Genomic DNA, 15723 nt, shown 5'->3' with positions numbered 1-15723 from the left:
TAAATATAAAAACGATCCATTTATCTTTTCATATTTATATTTAACCCCTTAAGGACAATGGACGGTCCCTAAACCCATTGAAAACAATGCATTTTGAGCCCGTACATGTACGGGCTTTGTCTTTAAGGGGTTAAGTGACTTACTCTAGACCTTAAAAATCCAGTTAGTTCCTTTGGACTGTTTTTATTTTTCTCGCCTTGTCTACTTCTCTTTAATGTCGAGAAAATCTGCCCAATTTGTTCTTCAACTTCTATTGTGCATAAAATACTTGTGCACAGATCTGACAAGCAACGTGGCTGTAAAATGCACACTTGAAAATTAACGAAGCAGCCACTTGAGTGATTAATGGAAACTGACAAACTCTCATAGGATTCATATTTGTTACAACGGGAGGACAAGACAATGTTCTATTGTAAGAGCAAAGGATGACTATGGGATTTGCTTATGAAGAGGTAAGCACCTAAAAATATTGGCAAATGTGTATCCTCAATTTTTTCATCAATAAAAAATAAATGTTTATCTATATACATATGTTTTTTTTGTTTTGTTTTTTAAACCCTACTGGTCCTTAAAAATACAATATATAATGTATGTGATTAAATTAAATGAGAGCGGGTGAAATTATGCTTGAAAAATAATAAAATAGCAAAAGTGCTGAACCCCCTTCAGTCCTTGAGGGTAAATAAAATACCCTTAGTTTTTTAGGGGTTGAAACATCTGATAAGCACGCCAGTTAGTACGGCATTTCTCAATATCAAATGCCGTGCAAGTTGAAATACTACAGAATCCCTATAAAGTAAAGATCAGCCGGTAAATAAAAATGTAAATAATCTTAAAGTGCATGGAACCCAGGATGGTTGGAAATGTATTGCATCATTTGGCACTGCATGAAATGGAATTCACTGCTGTATATTTTATGCGGTAGGATTTAGGGCAAGGAATAAACATTTATGGACCTATATAATAATGCATGGGCTTGTTGCACATTGGGACATTGTTACAGAAATTACATTGTTGGTGGTGTAAACCTATTTGATTTTGTTTTACAGGTAGCTCCGCATTGGTAGCATTATCATGGTGTTGGACAGTATAAATGTTTAATACACTGTCAGTAGCTGGAGCAAGAAGACATTACTTTTTTATTTAAAGTGCTCATCATACCTGGGAACTTTCTAAATGCTCTGGCCTTGAGATTCTTTAAACATTAACCCCTTAATAGCCCATTGCAAAGATTCTATGTTTTAACAAAATTGCCCTACTATCGGTCCTCATGGAAACCTTGTATTGTCATTATTTAAAGATACACTTAATTGAGTCACCTGCATTCATCGAGGATATCAACCATAACGTATTGGCAGCAAAAAGCACTAATTAGGAGCTTCAGATATCACCAGATCAATGAAGAGTATGATGACTGTGTCCTATGACCTGAGTTTTGTCCCTTCGCCCCAGAGATTCAAGCTAAAACCCTTAAACGACTTAGGATCAAACCCTTAGAGAGCTCCCAGGTGCTCATTCTCCTGGTTTTCATTCAGTCAGAGCATATTGTTTGCTATTATTGTTGATTGTTTTGTAGATTTTATTTTGCATATCATTTTACACATAATAATGTTATGCAGTATGAGGAGGCTTCAATGTTAAATCTGTGAAGAACACATTAAAGCTGCTAACATTTAAGGGACATTACATTTAAAAATAATGAATGCCTTAAACACCTGTGTTTGGTTGCGAGGTTGGGACATGGTAGCTGGTCCCTAAGGTGGATGGGGCTACCAATAGAAGTGGGAAGGGTGACAGACATGACCACCTGCCCAGGTTACCCAAGTAGCCACCTAGCAATGTTTTTGGTTTTCCGCCTCCTTGAGCTGGTATGGGGACATCAGCAAAAGCAAGGATCAACCCTTCTTTCCATCATGGGTCCCATCAGTGAACCCAGCAAAGTGTCACTGCTGACAACTTTGAGAATGTCTGAATTCAGTGCCTCCTGCTAACAGAGGGGAGACCAGGTTTCTTCCAAAAATGTCAAATGAACATATGGCTGGATCAGACACTTTGGCTTTTTGAAGCAGCTTCTTCGGCACAGCTTAAGTGCAATGCACCCCTGACACCCAACTAGAGCTGGACTGGGTTTAAGATCTTATCTAGCAAGATAAATCTAACAGCTTAAATTTAAGAATTCTCCAGCAGCTGATTTCAGTTATTCATCTAGATTTAGGCTAGATAAATTGTACAGGCAGGTTAAGTCTCCCTCTTGTATTGGTTTCTATCAACCTCTGGGACATTTTCAAGTTTGTAAAAAAAATCAGTCTAGTACCTAAAATTTTCTAACTGGCTTTTAAATACTGCGCTAGTAAAAGGAATGAGATGTTATAAGGATACATTAAGAAAATGGTCTGGTGCAGGTAAATGCCTGGAAGGCCATTGAACTAGAGCCTATTTTGCATATACGGCATGAAGGGCCTGTTTCCGATCTTGTATTTTGTAGGATAGGTGGTAAAAATTATGTATGAAAAATAAATTTAAAGACACACTTATCAGCTGTGTCTTTAAATGCTGGGGGCAATATTTTGGTCCCAGATCAGCCCCAATCAAATGCTTTCCACTTTCCAATTGTGGGTTATTGTGATGTAGACTCTCAAAACCTCTAATAACTGAAAGGCCATCTGCAATGCCACAGATAAGAAATCAACAACCTAAATCCAGAAAGCATTCCCTGGAGCAGATAGGCTTCCACTGAGAGCAGCTTCACATCAAATATATCATTGCAAAAATAATCCCATCCTTAATTCATGTAGCCTACAGTCTATAGACCTTTAGGCCAATGCTAATAAATCTGAAAAAAGACATGTATTTAGGTCCTTTTTTGTATGGATCTGCAGCATTATGAAGTTTTTAAAATAAATGTACTCCTATTTTGTCATTCCTGTTTTTGCTATTACTGCAGTGATGATCTCTCCAGACCATAACTTATCAACACAGAAACAACAAAAAGCGCATCTTCTTCTAAATTAACCATTCATCGCCCAGTAGGGTGCTAATGGCATGATGCTGAATTAATGTTTGTCATGAAATCTGTGCTGATATGACCACATTGTTCGTAATAAAAGTTGTTTTTCAATAAGCATTTGTGGTGTTTACATTACAGCTGATAACCCCAATGTTGTGCTATTAACCAATTAATGACCAATGACATGTCAGTGACATCACGTCATTTAACAACCAATGACTTGCCTGGCACGTCATGGCATTGAATAAGCGTCAAATAAACACATATTCGATATTGTTTTGAAGTGACATATACCAGGAGCTAGAAGTATATATCTGAAGTACAATTTGTTTGGAGAAAAACCCCACAAAATAAATTACTATCACAAAGTTTGACTAAGGCTGGTAATAAAATGAGTGCACGGAAAGTGTTAAAATACCAACGTTTGAAATACACTGGAGTGTCTAGTTTTCAAAAATATATGGTTTGATGGGAGTAAATTGTATTGACTGTCTTCAAAGATGCCCCAAATAGGACAAGGGGACAACATTACCAGATTTGAAAGAAAAATGGTTTTGAAATAGCAGAACAATAACTTTAGTTATTGCCTATAACTTGCAAAAAACTTTCATTAGCTTTAATAAATGACTAAAAGATTTTAAAAAATTTTACCCTATTTTATATTTTTTTATAGGAAATGAGATGATATGATCAAAAATGGCATCCAAAGAAAGCCTTTCTTGTTCTGAAAAAAGCTAAAAAAATATTGAACTTGTGAGGGTACACTAAACGAGTGAGAAGAAAATTACAATGTTAAAACAGCCTCAGTCACGAAGTGTACAGTCCTTAAGGGATTAAAAAGGACTAATTATATACATGAAGAAATCTATTTAAGCTACGTTCATATACAATGTATGAGAGAAGGCTTTGTTTGCGTGCTGTCAGTTTAACCATGGTCATCTATTCTGTTCATCAACACAATAAGAAGAAAACATGCTATTTTATAAAACTAGTAAATCTGGGTAAGATTACCATCTCAAGCGTTTGTAGGAACAGTGTTTTTATGCTGGGCAGTCAGTTATATAAGAAGACGCACAGAGGTACTTTAAGAAGGGTCTCCTGGTACAGTACATTACGAAGTGGAAACACCAGACCTGAAAAAAGAGACATACGATGTTAAGTAACATACACTATGAGGAGGTATGGAGCCCACACACCGCCATCTTACCCTTGTCATGTTGTGCCAAGTGAGAAAGGAATCTTAAAAGCATAGTTAACCCATTGGGGTGGTATAGTGCCAGAAAGGTAGGCATTGATAAACAGGGTGCAATCTGTATAATGTTAAATGGCTACTGGTTGCACAGAAGCACACAATGTGTGTACACATTGTTTAGAAGATGCATAGCATCTTCCATTGGCTAAAATGGAACCTATTACCATAATTCAATAGTCAATAGCGCATATGCAGGTCTTCTCGATGCCAAAGAACATGATATGGGACATAAATTACATAATTATAACTTGGCACAAGGAGGCAATATAACATTTACAAGTGTGAACCCTTTAGTAAATGAGTTTTGCTTTGCAGTACGATTAACATTTTCACCCATCCATTTTTAGGAGAGGTTGCATTATTATGATGATGATTATTATTATTATTATTATTATTATTATTTATCTTTTTCTATAATGTTCCAAAACAACACACTGTATATCCTAGTGAGGACAGAGGTGAGATTTTGAGGACAGCATAGTACAGTCGTGTAAGTTAAACCACAGATCGAATCTTTATTTTTTATCTTTAACTAAAGCCTTTGCTTACTTTGTTATTTATCAGTTGATAGCGTTTTTCTTTTGAGTAGATGCAGAACATTTGCATGATACAGTGAAAGCCGTAGTCTAAATGAACCGTGAGCCAGCTAGCCAGCCCACTCATGCAGAACGCAGCTTGATGGCTGTGTCAATCTACAAACAACAAAGGGTAAACCAAGGTCTTAAAGGTATACAGTCAAAATATACTGAAGAAAATGCTTTTAGTGAGAAGTTAAAGTCGCACTTTTCTCTGAGAAGTAACCTTTACTGAGACAACTCACTTGAAGGGGCTTTAAGAAGCAGCATGTGTTATAGGAAGCGTGACTTTTAAATTATTACCCTAGGTATTTAAACATACTGTAGGGTTTAAATGAGGTCCCCTCAGCACCCCCATTCACTGCAGAGTGTTGCTTTGTGAACGCACATTAGCTTTTTCAACCCCACCGTTGGCCCAGTTCAACCTTCAACCTCTCGATCGTGATGCCGCCGGCCAGGAGGTATTCAGCAGCCACTGCACTAAATATATCGTGTTTCTTGGCAAAACACTGCTCTTTTAGTTTGCTTCACTTATACCTGAGAGAAATTATCTATCTAGAATAAGTAACACTGGATCAGTGGTCACTCCAGGCATTACGCAGCGAGAGGACATCACCGGAAGCTCCTCCATTTTGCCCTAGAATAGCCTCCTGTGAGCACAAGTTGGCTAAAACATGAGACGTTATCGAGGAGGGACATACTGCAGGGCAGGCTATTAAGTTGCCGTCTGTTCTTGGTTGACTGGTTATCATATCTCTTTCTATGCAATATCTCGCTAATGAAAACCTATCATCTAATAATATGTAATATTGTGCAAGTTAAAATCGTACATGTTTTCTTGTACTAAGTACTTCATAAATTAGTTTAAGTGAAATAGTCCTGGTGGCTCCCTCTGTATACAGATGGAAACAAACTCAATGAATTCAGTGGCCAGTGTTGGGAGTTTGCCCAGGACCTGCTATTTAAAGGCCCCACACATTTTGGCTGTCCAAAATACTATAATTTAACACATTAGCTGTGTTAAATTGAGGATGTTATTACAGAGTACAGTTAATGCATTAAGCTGCTTGATGTATAGCACTTTAATACACAATTAAATAACTCTACATCTTCTTTTGGCAAGGAGCTTTGAGAGTTCAGATCGCAAAGAACATTAAATCATAGGCTTAGCCTAATGACTGATAAAAAATCGATGTTCACACATAAAGTGCTAAAAAATACAATTAGATTTTGTTTCTGTGTTTAATGTTTCTATCTGTTAACCAATGCTTAGCGTGCATCCACAAGATACTTAATCTGTTTTTTTGCTGAGAAAAATGGTAAAAATACACTCACAATTGTACATAGCAGGGCCACTTCTGAACCATATGCTAGAAAATTGTTCTGTGCAGAAGATTTTGGGTACAACACTCCTTTTTACTACCGCTTAACCCCCATTTAGGTTTTCCAAATTGGACACCAATGTTGAAGTTGTGGCAAGGGTCGAGGAGGGACAGTCCAGGCCCAGAAGTGTCACCGTCTACATTACCCGCATAGCCACAGAAGGCCACTTGGGAGCTGCAATAGAGATTTGTGCTGTAATAGCCCAGATCTCCATTATTATTATTTACCTGTCTGGACCAGTCAAAGGACCTCCCCAACTGGCCCATACTCAGGGCCGGTCCGACAATGGAGCCGAGTGGGGCAACCGCTCCAGGCGGCACTTTTGAAGGGGCGGCACTTTTTATTTTTTTTTATTTTTTAGCGAAAGAGAGAGAAAGGGGCGCCGAGTGGTTTTCGCTTACCAAGAAAGTCAGTACCCGCACGGCACCCCTCTCTCTCTCCTCTGCTGCGAGTCTCCCTGTTCGGTCTCGGTGCCAGCTTGTAAGCTCGGCACTGAGACCGAACAGGGAGACTCGCCGCAGGACTGCTGAAAGGTAAGTACAAGGGGGGGGGGGTAAGGGTAGATAATGGGGGGGGCGGCAGGAAAGGAGGGAGAGAAAGGGTAGATAAGGGGGAGGGAGGCATTTTAAAATTTGCCCCAGGCGGCATTTTGCCTTGGGCCGGCCCTGCCCATACTACATACATCATGCAAAAATTGGACAGTGAGGAAGCTACCTTGGACAGGGGATATCTGTCCAAAAACCAAGACTGTTGGGAGGTATGCTATTGTCAATCATAATAATTTCAACAATGACCAGAAAATAAAATAATTAAAAAAAAATTGTTGATTGGGTTTTGTCCGACCAAAATAATTAAAAAAATTAGCAAAATTAACTGTCTGCATATTGCTTTTACATTTTTGTGTCACATTGTTTAAAATTGTCTTAAATCATGAAACAGTGCTTTGTTTTCATTTTGTTAAAATAAATAATTTTTGGACGAGCTTTAAGAGGTGATACAGTAGACGCAGAGTCCCTTAGAGATTTCGCATTTCAAAATTGCAGGCACATCTGTCCTCATGCGGTTCTTCTATGTCACACATTTCAGTTTCAAGGTCAAATCGTATTTATCATCCCGCATGATCAGAAACCCTATGGTAAAATGGCCTTCTATTACTATACTCTGATTTATCCTCTATATAACTTGATTTAGTTTTTATGCAATGTTTTATGTGAAAATGTAAACTAAAACTAAACACAAAATCATTTTTTAAAAAAGCATTAGGTTTGAAGGTGTATTTGCATATGTATGTTCCAACCAATCACATAGCAGCATTCAAATTGTGTGATGATATATACCATATCTAGTTTCGGTTAAGGCAGGAATTTGGTAGTCTCTATGTGAGCACTATATAAAACAATAAATATGAATACACATCTCATGTTTTCACCCTGCAATAAGCCTACACCAGTTCACCCACAAATGGCTCCTGAGTTTTATTGGTACACACGCCTCATTTGCATAACAACAAAATATTACAGAAGGGCGTCACTTCTTGGACACCAGGATGTACCTCACTACACACGAGTATACCCGGGAACTCTCTGGGTTTGACCCGGAGTATCTGTGAAACCTGCTGCCTCTCAGGGTCTCTGGGACAGTTTCTTCTTTCTCTGTGCAGAGGAAGAGGGTTTGGTCTTGTCTATTCCCCACCCACTACAGTTATAGTCCCTGCCCACTTATGAGCAGCTAGTCCCACCCCATTCAAAGCTATTGCCTCACACACGACACGTCATGACATCCAAGGCTGAGATGACCTCTAATATTTTTTTTTCTAGAATGGCTTTTTTTTTTTTTAACAAGGCAACAGTTTTGACGTGACTCTTCCAAAAAGCAATGTGGATCTTTACTATTATCTAATTTGCTTGCAATTGTCAGTATTTATTAGTAGGGCCATACCATTTGTAAACAGGACATGCCAAGTAGTGCATCACATGACAAGTTTTCACTTACAAAAATAATAGGTAATGGGGGCTTCTGGTCAAACAAGCTGGCATTTCTATAAGACTGCATCCATCCTGGGGAGGACGGTACTTGGTAATGGTAGGCATGGATTTATTTTATTTAAAAATTGTTTATTTTTCAATCACTTTACCCCCTCCGTCCATAAGAAAAGTGATGAAGGGCATGATTGGTCAAGTTGATGTGCTGCTGCCGATGTAAATTGAGTTATAACTATTGATTCTAAATGCGAGATGGCAGCAATAAATTTGCAATCTAGACATTTAGCTTGGACTTCCATCCTGCATCCACTTCCTCTTTGTTGAATAGACTCTAATAATATGGCTGGCGTTACTATGGCTGCACAGAGGACGGCTCCCAGACCATTAGAGACACTTAAGCAGTAATTCCTAAACTTTAAAAAGTGCACTCAACCACAGAACGATCATCGTGGGCTAAACGCCAACCGGGCCCCTGCCCTCCTCCTTAATATATATACTAAATGTCTGTCTACACATAGATTTATAATTTGAGGTTTGAAGAGTTTGACGATTTCCTTTTAAAACCGTAAGTCCTTTAAATCAAAATATATTTGTACAGAGGTTTATAAATAATGACACATAGAAATGTTTTTATAAATATTTACCGTAATATGTTCGGTACAGGAATAAAACAGGAAAAAAAAATAAAGGTACAATATACAGATATCAATTATATTTTTGTTGCCCATTTTTATTGTAATGTATTGGTATCATCTGAGCTGCCCATGGCAAGAACACATGACTCATACTTACAAATCATTATTTTCTGTTGTTTTAATTTCATTGAAGAATGTGTGATTATGTTGTTTATCAGAATGATGCGTTATTTGTATGCAAATTAATCCTAGCCCTAATTTTATTGTGTAGGCATCTGCTCATTCAGTGTTTTTTATTATCATATCTAAGCAGTGAACTCCATCTGCTGTTTAAAGAATCTGCTATAATTTAACATGATATAGAATAAATTAAACCTTTTCCCAAATAACAATCCCCATGCTTTAAGTTCCTCTGTATCCCAGGTCTTTAGCTGGACAGCTCCACTCGCATACTTGAGCTTCCACTAAAATTAGTGGTTCTACTCACATGCTAACAAGTTGAGTGACAGCCGATCACAACTATGCAAACTAAACGCCCATTCATTTCATGCAAGTTCAACTTGGAATTACGCAGACAGTATGCATAAAGGATTCAATGGAGAGAAAAACAGACATACAATCTGTATCAGTTTAATGACCCAGACACCCTAGCCAAAGAAGAATGCACAGTGAAATACGTTAATATGATTCTTGAAAAGTTTTTCTTAAGAAGAGGCTGCAGCTTCCCCATCCCCGCCTAATCTGTGGTCCATGCAACCAATCAGTGGCAGGAAAGCTCTGCTACTGAAAGCAATGGGACCGCTTTCCACATGTGTACACTGGGGGTCTTGTTGGCCCCCCAAAGCAACATTCCCTGAGTGAGCACTGGTGCTGACTGGTGGTAAGTATATGAAATGTCAGGGTATGGAAAATATCTGTTGGTAGGGGGAATAATAATAATAATACATATGGGGGATTTTGCAGAACCCCTCTGGCATTTGCAAAGCGGACACATGTTAATTTAAGGGGATCTCTCAGTAATAATATGCATTAAAGTCTATATGATGGCTGGAGGGTTTCTTTAGTGATGGCATGGTGCTCTCTTGTGTTAAATCTTACCAGGCATGAGTTATGTCATGTTATTCATAAACCATACCCAGCTTCAACTGGTAGATGAATAAATCGGTCTTCCATTACGGCTCGAGGCTTTAAGAGTGATGCAAGCGAAGAATGCCCTTTTTCGCCTATGCTTTCTAGGAAGAGTAAAAAAAAAAAGAGCCCACAGCGCCCCTTTTTTAATCCTCTGTGGATGGTTTATGGAAATTTCTCAGAAAAGGTGACGTATTATTCCTAAATTCCTAAAATGAATGTCTTAACCCCTTAATGACAAAGCCCGTACACATACGGGCTCAAAATGCATTGTTTTCAATGGGTTTAGGGACCGCCCATTGTCCTTAAGGGGTTAAAGGTGCATCCAGAAGATCCAAACCTTAACTGTATCATTAAGTAACTAATCATGGCATTCTTCTGTTATCTTCTTATTCTTTATGGCACACTTTTTTCCTTTCAGTATGCCAAGGGCATCTAATTAGTTTTTCATGATTAGGAAAAGCATTATAGCTGGCCGGCAGTTTATTTATGTATAGAGAACAATATAACCTAAATTATTTCTGGTTTACAGCCCTGCTTCTTAGAAAACAGATGGTACACTGTCTGATAAAATGCCCTAATTGACATAACAGCTCAAAGGGAACTTCTGTTTGAAAATGATATACACCATCTATTGTGTACAGACCCTTACTACAATGCAATGAGAATGAAATTACTGCTCTGAAAGAATTAAAGCAGACCCATCATCTAAAACTACCCCAAACTACTCAAACAACATTGATCTAATTTGCTCCTCATTCTTCATCACATTTGATGCAAAAAAGGTGTTTTAGATCATGGCCAACTTCACCCAAAATACCTTAGTCAACATATAGACCATTACTGGGTACGGTTTTAAGTCCTTGCTTTGTACCATATTGCCTTCCTGTAATCTATACACTGGTCCTATGTCAAACTTAGGCTACATTTCAGATGTTCCACAAGATAAAACAGATAAAAGGTGATACCTAACAAAAGAAACAAGATAAGTATATGAAACTTTACATGTGTAAATGGCGTGGAGGAAAGGGTCTTGGTTAACCCCATGAACATGAAATCAGATGACACCTATGTAATACAACAAACAAGTCTACATACATATATATTATGCACCTGATCCTCAATATTTTTCAACAGTATTCCAGATGTAGATAATGATATTAAAAAATATATAAATACATTTGGGCCTCACAGCAGAACATATCAATGATGGCATTAAAACATATTTTATTTGAAACGCATGCTATTAAACAAAATAATAATTATAATAATAATATAAAACAAATAAGTATATGCTCAATACTGCCTAGATTACATTGTTATCTATAAAGGGAGAGCTAAACCTATTAGTTGTAGGTAGAACAGGAAGTTTGTGATTGTCCACCAATTAATGATTTACAACTTCCACAATCCTAAACCATCTGTGAGCTGTTAATATAGATTATCTTCTCTTAATTTACATCTTGCAAACCTATGGAGAATTACTTCTTTGTTTTTGGGTGGGTTACATATATTTCCTATCTTTTGCATGCTGGTCATCATACATATTTTAGGGTCCACATCACACTTATCAATTCCATAATAAACATGTCTTCTCATAACTTATGTTATACAAAATTATTCTATGTAATAACAGAGAAAATGTATTAAGGAAATCAAGGGGCACATATGAGTTGATCTTCTTCAATTCAATTCTTTAAGAGGCATCTTGTATCTTACATTCAAATTCAACCACAGAGCTTGTAAATTACTTTTTTTTCTCAATTTTTTTTGCTTTCAAAATCTGAATGCATCTGAATTCAGGAAAATAAAGCTTTTAAGTGACAAAAGAGCGCAACTGCTATTCGTATGTGTGCTATATGCATAAAATGATTCCCACTTGTGTGCCAATTGTAACAAAATAATAACTTAAATGCCTATTGTATGTGACGTACAAGAAAAGGTTACAAAAGCACAATAATATAAAACTGCTTAATATTTAATTAAATATTTATTGTATGAGATCTACATCAAAGTAATGTACTTTGATGAAGCAATTTCAATTATTTATTTGCCATCAGAAATGTTTATAAAACGAATACATTTATTTACGCTATCAATGATACACTGAAATAATGTCAGCTTATTGTGTGACAAAAGACCTAGCTGGAAATTCAAATGGATTACTGTCACCGCAAGCAGACAAAGGGTTAATGTTTTTCCCCTTTTCTACAGTTCTATGTACTGACTATTCGCTGCTTATAGCACTCATATTCTAAACCCTATCTATATGTCTATTGATCTTCAGAAGCCAAAAACCTATACACTACTAGTCACAGGGAAATGTGTGAAGCAAACTAGCTTAGAAGACAAAGTTTCATATATGTTCTGTTTTATAGTAAGTTAATGTACAACACAAGAAAGACGCATTACAAACCATTATTTACCATTGAACGTGGTGATGGCTGCATTTAAACCAAACACATCAAGTGCCATTAATCTGTCCATTAAACTAACTACACTGCATCGATGTCTTTTAGCTCAACTGAATGCAATTTATCTCATGTTACATACATACTTTAATAAAACATAATGATTTGAACTGACATGTTGAAATGCACAGAGATGACATGGCTGGACATCTTGCTGGGTAGCTTTACTTGCTTTGCAAAAAAAGGGGTCAGTGATGCATCCCAATAAGATACTCAACCTAAGGACCTCCAAAAATGAAAATAAAGATGCAAGTGATCTGCACTAAGGCATCCACCGTGCAGCTGATAGAAATGCACAGATAGTTAGGTACTTACTGTTGAGGCCATAGGGCAGTGTGATGGAGAGCTGCTTCCCTTTTAGTTTGTCTGCCCGCACGTAACCTGCACTCTAAGCTGAAGCTAAAGCTGATGCAGGCAGCAGAGGGTAGCATGAAAGCACGTGATCAGCCAGAGCTGAAGACGTCATATAGAGCGTTCGCTCTGATTTTTGTACTTATAAAGCACATCTGGAGATCGGTTTGTTGGTGCCACCTAGTGGCCGCTTCTAGAACTACCATTGTTTTTACTTCTGGGTTGTTTTTCACGCGTGCTGTCCTGTAGAAAGGGCAGTAGTACTATTAATATTGCTATTATCTTTTCTTTACCATATTTGCTCGAATAAATATTAATTAATGTAAACTATTTTTTCATATTTAAAAAAAGCTGATTGAGAAAAATATCCCCCAGTTATGCACATCTGCCCCCAGAAATGCCTTATACCCCCCTAAATGCCACTCTGCCTCCCTGATATTCCTTATACACTCCTATATGCCACTCTGTCCCATGATATGCCTTTTAACCCCCTATATGCCACTCTGCCTCCAGAAATGCCTTATACCCCTATATGCCAGGGGCATATCATGGGACATATAGGGGGGTATAAGGCATTTCTGGAGGCAGAGTGGCATATAGGGGGTTAAAAGACATTTTTGGAGGCACTCTGCCTCCAGAAAAGCCTTATGCCCCCATATAACCCCCCCCCCCTGACTTACCAGTGCTTCTGACTCCCTGGTGTCTGGTGGGGGCAGCGTGTGGAGGAGGAAGGAGCCCCGGAAGGTCATGTGACGCCGGTGCTCCGTCATAGATGCTGAGGCGGAAGAGCTAGCAGTAGCAGATGCCTTAGTCCATCGAGCAGATGTTTGCCGGCTGCCAGAGAAGAGAATTCCCTGCAGCACTGCGGGGAATTCTCCTCTCTGGCAGCCGGGGAAGGTATGCGCGATGCGTGTAGACAAACTCCACTGCTGCCCGCACTTTCGCCAGCGCTCAGTGATAGATACCCCGGTGGAAGTGCCGGCAGCATCTGAGGTTACCAGACAGGAGGATCCAGGTCCCCTGCAGCGCTGCGGGGATCTGGATCTTAGTCTCGTAGTCAGACCTCTATTTGAGGTCTGATTATAAGACGACCTCGATTATAAGACAAGGGGTATTTTTGCTCTGAGTAAGTCGCCATCTTTCCTTGCCGGAGCCCTATGGACAGAAAAACTGTTACTTTACCATTCAAGTGAATAGTTAGGTTTTCTGTAATTTTCTCCTTTTTATTTTATCTGTTTGGTGTAAATAATTTGTTTATCATCTTTTTGTATGCACTGTGACTATTTTTTGTTCATAATAAATATTCCTTTATTAAGTTCTGCCTTTGTCTGGTAAAGACTCACGTTACCTGATTACACCATTTTATTGGTAATTTGAAATCACATAATTATTGTGTTAAAATATATTGTGTGGGTTTTTAGTCTCATTTGCTTGGGGGACCAAGGCACCCCATTTATAAATTGTCTTGGTGGTGGCAGCGTTATTTTGATATTAAATATATCATTATAGTTAATTGCGGGTGGTATTAAGTGTGGATATTTGTATTTTTATCACTATTTGCGGTCTAGGGCAGACAGATAGTGAATTTTAACCCTTTTACCACCAGAACCAAGTCACGCTCACGCTTGGAGTAGCGTGCGTTCGTGACACTTCATAGAATGTTCAATTGATGAGACCTGTCATGTAGGCCAGATATCAAGAGGTAGAGGCGAGACCATTCCCTGGTCTGCTCTGATTTGCCCATTTTGGGTCACTACCTGAAGCTATTTGTGTACTACTTGCAATTTCACATGTACCAATACCCCAACTTTATCTCAGTAACGTTTCATGTATGGATTGTCGGCATGTGCTGTATGACACCGGACAATGCTATCAGTACTGGGGTACTGCTGAGCTCTGCCTCTGTCCCAAAAAGCGAAATATCGGGAAAAATAGGAAGGCATGTGTATCCACCAGGATGCCTACAGTACCGGGGACTTATGTCAGCATCTAAATCCTGACTAGGTCACTTCTGTGCACCTGTTATTGGCTTTATATGTATCCTCGTTCTGTAAAGGTGTCCTCGACAGGACTCAATAAGCATAGGTTGAGCGTGTTGTTTGACAGATATGCCTTAGGCTGCTTTATTACCAAGCCCCAGGCTGATTGCTGCCAATCTTCCTCTGCCTCACATTAATATTAATGAAAGTGGTGTCTTGCACATACACTTTTTGGAGGATTACTATTTAAGAGTTATTAATTGATTTGCTCTGTCTCTTGATACCTGCTAATAACATACTCATATCATTGTTCTTTATTCAGTACACCCTATTGCGTAAAGTATTTTCTGGAAGCTGTAGATAATTAATTACTGATTACTTTCCAACAAAGAATTATTATTGGGGGGGGGGGGGGGTTCACAGCAGCAAAGTGGAAAAGTATGATATGGTATTTTTTAATTTTATTTAATACTTTTGATTGATTTTGCCAGCATAACCTAAAAGTTAAAGCCATTATGAGATTGATGTCACCTTCTTATTAACAAGCAAAAATAAAGAGTCTAACTTCCTGGAATCTTAAAATGCGAATTGCGAATTCATTTTTCATATGAACCGGCCATCTGGCACACTGGGAAAATGACCGGTGGGCTGTTTGCCAATAGCTCCAGATACATAACCTTATTGCCTTAAAATGCCAGGTCCTATGATGCTGTGGCAACAACCTATCAATGCTTGCATTGTGTCACGTGACAATTAAGCAATCCACACAAAATTATGAGACAACATTTTACATGATAAAATAATTATTTATGGAAATATATATTTATGGAACTGTGTGGGCAAAAAATATTTATCTAGTGTTGCAACTACAGTAGGTGGACCAGCACCTTAATTAGAGCCCCCTGGTCAACATGATATTTGAAAAATCACAAGGTTGAGCTCATTTAGAATTTTTGCCGA

The 15723-nt window shown here is 38.2% G+C and overlaps 1 protein-coding gene across 3 annotated transcripts in view; it reads right to left on the bottom strand.

Moving 5' to 3' along the window:
* SYTL5 (synaptotagmin like 5) overlaps nt 1-12839 on the bottom strand; it is an 84201-nt gene extending 71362 nt beyond the window's left edge. For all 3 annotated transcript variants that reach the window (XM_053457420.1, XM_053457423.1, XM_053457422.1), the window contains exon 1: nt 12749-12839. The gene's annotated coding sequence lies outside the window, so the exon portion shown is untranslated. The remainder of the gene's footprint in view (nt 1-12748) is intronic.
* Nucleotides 12840-15723: the final 2884 nt, after the last annotated feature.

The sequence above is a fragment of the Spea bombifrons genome, chromosome 2 (assembly GCF_027358695.1).
Source record: "Spea bombifrons isolate aSpeBom1 chromosome 2, aSpeBom1.2.pri, whole genome shotgun sequence".
NCBI classification, from domain to species: Eukaryota; Metazoa; Chordata; class Amphibia; order Anura; family Pelobatidae; genus Spea; species Spea bombifrons.
This window is presented reverse-complemented; position numbering and strand designations above follow the sequence as displayed.